The sequence below is a fragment of the Echinops telfairi genome, unplaced genomic scaffold (assembly GCF_000313985.2).
Source record: "Echinops telfairi isolate 266 unplaced genomic scaffold, ASM31398v2 ScPeMD7_7405;HRSCAF=8443, whole genome shotgun sequence".
Lineage (NCBI taxonomy): Eukaryota > Metazoa > Chordata > Mammalia > Afrosoricida > Tenrecidae > Echinops > Echinops telfairi.
In genome coordinates, this window is record NW_022111305.1 from 2,763,060 (window position 1) to 2,769,059 (window position 6,000).

General features: G+C 42.7%; 1 protein-coding gene across 1 annotated transcript in view; it reads right to left on the reverse strand.

Annotated features, from left to right (window-relative positions):
* The window catches only part of GPC6 (glypican 6), a 1,378,959-nt gene that overhangs the window by 1,234,013 nt on the left and 138,946 nt on the right, over positions 1-6,000 (reverse strand). The gene's annotated exons all lie outside the window — the stretch shown is intronic.

Genomic DNA, 6,000 nt, shown 5'->3' on the forward strand with positions numbered 1-6,000 from the left:
ACATATCTCCAAAACACTTTCTCTTGAGGAGACAAGGCAATTTCTGTTAGGACCTGAAGAAAAGCGAATGGATTATGATTGCATGTGTAAACATAACGCAGCGGCAGGCCTCAGGTCTTCTTATTTCCTTGAAGGGGAGCTGTTCAAGGCAGGCTTTGGAGTCAGGTTCATTGTTAGGAGAAGACGGCTGGGTCTCCTTCCCCATGGAGCTGCGAGATTTCCAACCTCCACCATTTGGGTTAGCAGCTGAGTGTTCACGGTTGTCCAGACAAGAACACAGTTGGAGTCTGGTCGCCTAGGTTCACACTCTGGCGCCTATTTACAGCCTGAGGTCTTCACCAGGCTCCTTACTCCTTTCTTCTCATTCATTCGATTTTAGTATATGTGCTGCCGACGTGGGCACTATTCTCATTCATGAAACAAAGACGGCAATAGCGTGTCCTTCATACTAGTGTTGGAGCTGAAGGTAGACAGTCATAAATGACCCGGAGGAAACTGGGAAGAGAGTTCTGCAAAACTGCTCTGAAAGGTCAGAGCCTTAAAAAGGTTATGAAGTGTGTTGTTCTCCATGCATGAGTTAGAATCATCTCATGAGCAGCTAAGCACAGTTCACAGTAGGGCAAGGCTAAATGCAAGGAAGCCTTTACAACAGTGGGTGGCAGTTTATAAACATAGAAGAAATGCCAACAATTATCCCAAGGATTGTGACCCTGGACATGTTTCTTAGGATTAGAATGTCTGCTGGTACCATATTTCATGAGGGAGCTTCCCAGAAGGCACCGCCAGCCAGTCACTTCCTGGATCCAGGATACACATAGAAAGCTTTCGTGGGCTTAGATAACACCAACATATCAAAAATACCAAACCAAACTCACTGCCATCAAGTTGGTGCTGACCCATAGCCACCCTATAGGGCAGGATAGAGATGCTCTTGTGAGTTTCTGAAATGGTGACTCTTTGTGGGAGTAGAAAGCCTCATCTTTCTCCTGCTGAGAGACCGGTGGTTTTGAACTGCTAACCTTGCGGTTAACAGCCCAGTGCATAACCACTACACTACCAGGGCTTTTCACCAAAACAGAGAAGTCCAAAATCTAGTATAACCAGAAGAACTATGATATTCAGTCATTGGTTAAAATTCAACTATAATATTCTAGTTATAATTCAACTCTAATATTCAACTCTTATCTCTTTAAGATTAAATATTGATTTGACCAAAAGAACATTGAGGTACCAAAAATGTGATCTGTTCATGGAGTCAAGCTTTATAAATTCATGTTGGTAGGAGCCAATAAACTATTTTCTCTGTCTCCTTTCTGTTCATAGAAAATTCCATAACAGATTGAATGTGAAACAAATTTCATTATAGTTGTAAACTACTGAGTGGAGACATAAAAGGGGTGCATTTAAGTAATTACAAAATCCAAAGGCGTCATTCATCAATACTTTTCTTTTTGGATATACCTGTTCAACTGGGCCAACAAAACCTGCAGCATACGCAAACCACCCAAGAGCAGCTAAAAATGTCTCCTTGCTCAGCTTTGCAAAACTCCGGTCTACAACAGTGGTGATTTACTCTGCTCCAGGGAAACGGAATGACCTGCCTTGATGGTACACTCACCACATTATCCACGCAGAGGAGGAAACTAGGTTACACACTACAAAGGCATAGTGCAGATGGAAATGTACTTTGCTATTTCTTCCCCATTTTCTAAAAACTTCAGCTTTGGAGTTGCCACTCAGAAATCTTCTTAGAAGATTCATCAAATTCTCTTAATTCTGCTTCCAAACATGGCCTGGCGACCCTGGATCTCAGGCACAGGCTCAGAGCTATCCAGTAATCAGATACTCATTTCATCCTTGCACCTGTATCCATCTCCCAACAAGTCAACTCCGTGTACTGGTCTCAACACGATTACATTATTGACATTTCTCAGCTGAAAGGCTCCTGCAAATACCATCCAATTTTCCAGCTCTTTCTGAAAAGATCAAAAGATACACCTTGCATAGTAGACAAGAATTTACACTGATGGCTGCCTTTTGTCTTGAATACCAATTGCTCCTGGCAATGTTTGCCTGGAGCTACCAGGTAAGTCTACGATAACTAACTACATTCAGTCAAATAGAGTGAGTTTTGCCGGACGTAAAATATGTTTGTGCTTGTGAATGCTTTTTCAGCTAGAACAACCTTGAGGCAATAATCTTCAAGGCATCCTAATTAGGGAGGTTGGCAATCAAATGGGAAACCTTGCCCTTGGAAATCAAACACATGTCATGCCTGAAAGGGAAATGCCTTCTTCCCTGGATCGTGCCTCACTCTCATGGAAGAATTTGCTATTGTGGGCACAAAGTCTGAAGTTGTTTTCAAGCCTTGATCCTGCTACAAGCCTCGTTCAAGGGAATTATCTTAAACTCTTGCTCTGCTGGAGACAAAGAGGTATGTTGTATTTGAAAATGCACTGCATCGTTAAAGTCACCAAGGTTTCTCTTAATGAGCGAGGAAATAAACTGTATGAATTTACCTAAAAGGGTGATGTTATTCCCCAGGCTTTGAACCAGATCTGCTAGGCTCAGTCCCAGACTAGGAAGTAAAACCGGAAAAGACACCAATTTGTAAAATGTGAGTGTTCCAGAATGACCACCGGAATGGAGAAAAATATGGCTGATACCAGGGCAGAGCTGGACAAAGGGACAGCATGTGTGCTTGAGCGTCACCAAGTCTCTTGATAGACAAAGGTGAAAACATGGGTCAAAACGGGCCAAAAACGGAGGCAGTGGGTGGGATGTGCAAGTGCTCTCTACAGGCCTGGCAATAATCCTGTTTCCCACAACAAGATCCTTACAGGGTTCCCTATGCCTCTTCTGAATCTCCCATTATAGGGCCTGGCTCCACAGTATGTATTTATAAATCCTTGTATTCCAAGTTTGCCGTTTCTTTCATGCTTAAACCAGTTTGGAAAGTCTGAAACTTCCTTTGTTATCTTGCACCATGCGTGGTTGAAGTTCTTTTCTATACTTTATTCATGGTGAGTGACATAGATCCACAAACTGGCTGCAGGGCATTTCCACCTGCCCTTGCTCAGGTGCAAGTCCAGAAGCAAGCTCACTCCCCCCACCGTATACCACCTCTTCAGGACATCTCTAGGGGTGGTAAGATGTCACCATTCTTGCAGTCCTCTGTGTTCAACACTATGGAGCTTCCATTCACCGCCCCCACATGCTTGCCCTTTGGATTGTCCCACAGCCAAATCTCCCCCTTGGGTTTTCCTGTAACCCATTCCCCACCCAGTCCTATCCTACAGATTCACTCACCTCGCCTTTACCTTTTCATCCCACTTCTCCCCTAGAATCTCCAGCACTACTCTGCCCCAAGGTCTCCCCACTTGCCAAGTGGACTTCTTGCTTCCCATCCTTTCACCGGAATCCATTCCTTAAACAGTAGCAAATTAATAGTAAAGCATGACTATAGTTACATCACTTCTCTATTCAAAGACTTTCAAAACAGTGCATGCCTCTAGAGTCAAGAAACGGTGTTGTTGTTGGTAGGTGCCAGAGCGTCAGCTCCAGCCCGTATCAACCCTTGCACAACGGAACAGAACACTGCACGGGCCTGCACAGTCTTCACAGTTGTTCCTGTGTCTGAGCCCATTGTGAAGCCACAAGGTCAATCCATCTTGTTGAGGGCCCTCCTCTTTGTCGCTGCCCCTCCACTTTCCCAAGCATGATGTCCATCTCAAGAGACTGGTCTCTCTTGACAATATGTCCAAAGTATGTAAGACAAAGTCTTGCCATTCTTGCCTTTAAAGAGCACTCTGATCATACTTCCAAGACAGGTCGATGTGACCTTTCATAAGTCCATGGTACTTTCAATGTTCTCCAGCACCACAATTCAAATTCGTTTCTTCTTTATTCAGTGTCCACTTTTCATATGCATATGAGGCAATGGAAAATACCATGGCTTGGGTCAGGTACATCTTAGCCCTCAAAGTAACATCCTTGCTTTTCAATACTCTAAAGACATTTTGTGCAGCACATTTACCTAATACAGTGCATCTTTTGATTTCTTGACGCTGCTTCTATAAGCATTGACAGCGAATCCAAGCAAGACAAAATCTTGACAATTCAACCTTTTCTCCATTTATCCTGATGTTACCTTCTGGTTCAGTTGTGTGGACTTTGGTTTTCTTTATACTGAATTGTAATTCATACTGAAGGCTGCAATCCTTGCTCTTCATCAGCAAGTGATTTAGGCCTCCTTGATAAAGTACATATTGATAAAGATGATTCAGGCCCATCGTAGACACCTACCTACCCACCACCCAAACTCTTCTATAACTGATCTCCGCTTTTCAGTTCCTTTGCTCATCTGATGGTATAAACACAATGGTCCTTCTGCTTTTACATCTAGAACCCTACTTATCCTTTAAGGTCAGTTCAAGGTAGATTCTTCCATGACATCCTTTCTGATTTTCCCGAACTGATATATATGGCAGACCTCTCCATTGAGTCCTTCTGACACTTTGTTTACATTATTGATCATATCTGGCCTTCTCTGATGTGTGTTCTTACCCTTTTAGTATGATAACACACTTCTTCCACTTCTTGAAATAATCATTCATATCTTCTTAAGCAGATAATGGATTTATCGTGACAACAGTAGTACTTATGGAATTTTAAATTATAAATGACAAGGAGAAAGAAATAGAAATAAGAGAAAAAAGTCCAACACATTTATGAAAATGTAAATACTGGTTTTGTTTTCTTTTGTTTGTTTGCTTTGAGAAAGCGAGTTGATCTATTCTATGTACTTAAACTACGGTCAAGTGCAATACGACAGAAGTAGGAATATTTATAGTTCTGGCACCACCTATGACTTGGTGGCTAAAACAGCTCACCAACGAAAACGTCCATAATTAAATAAAGCTGTCGTCATCAATTAATTTTATCTGAAATACATGGAGAGAGTTTAATCAAATCCTGAGATAGCTCTCTTTCCTGAAAACTCCTCAAGGGTCCCTTCTCTCAAATCCTCTTTTGCATCACACCGTTTTCTATGCGCTTTGCAGTACCTGGGCAGAGAAAAGGTATCAGGCCTTTCCATGCAGCACATGGTTGTGCAACTAGTTACCACACCCAGCTGCTACTCAGAGAGTTGGTGGTTCCAGTCCACCGAGAGAGGTGCCTCATGAGAAAGGTCAGGTGATCTACTACTGAATCATCTTAGCCATTGGAAACCCCTGGAGGCAAATCTCTACTCGGATGTCTATGGAAGGAACAGCACACAAGTGACACAATGGCAAGTAGCAGCCCTTCGTACAAATTGTACGCCTTCACGGTCTGTATTCTAAACTCTGCTATGAAATATAGAGCACGTCTTGGAACTTTGTTTGATTTAGTTGTCCTATGTTTAATCCCCCTAACAGAAGTTCCCCGATTGTAACTTGCCTTTTAAATGATATTCATCTGAACACTGATGAATACCATCTGAGAGTTGACTATGAGAGAGTGAATACCGATAAATACAATCTGAGTTTCTATTGTCCCTAGATTGTCTATGTGGCAATCAGTATAAAACTCTGTGACTGCCCAGTCTATTCTGACGTCCAGGCTATTCTGACGTCCAGTCTGTTCTGAATGTCCAGTCTATTCTGACGTCCAGTCTATTCTGACGTCCAGTCTGTTCTGACTGTGAAGTCTGTTCTGAATGTCCAGTCTATTCTGACGTCCAGTCTATTCTGATGTCCAGTCTATTCTGACTGTGAAGTCTGTTCTGACTGTGAAGTCTATTCTGACTGTGAAGTCTGTTCTGATGTCCAGTCTATTCTGAATGTCCAGTCTATTCTGACGTCCAGTCTATTCTGACGTCCAGTCTGTTCTGACGTCCAGTCTATTCTGATGTCCAGTCTGTTCTGACTGTGAAGTCTGTTCTGACTGTGAAGTCTATTCTGACTGTGAAGTCTGTTCTGACGTCCAGTCTGTTCTGACTGTGAAGTCTGTTCTGAC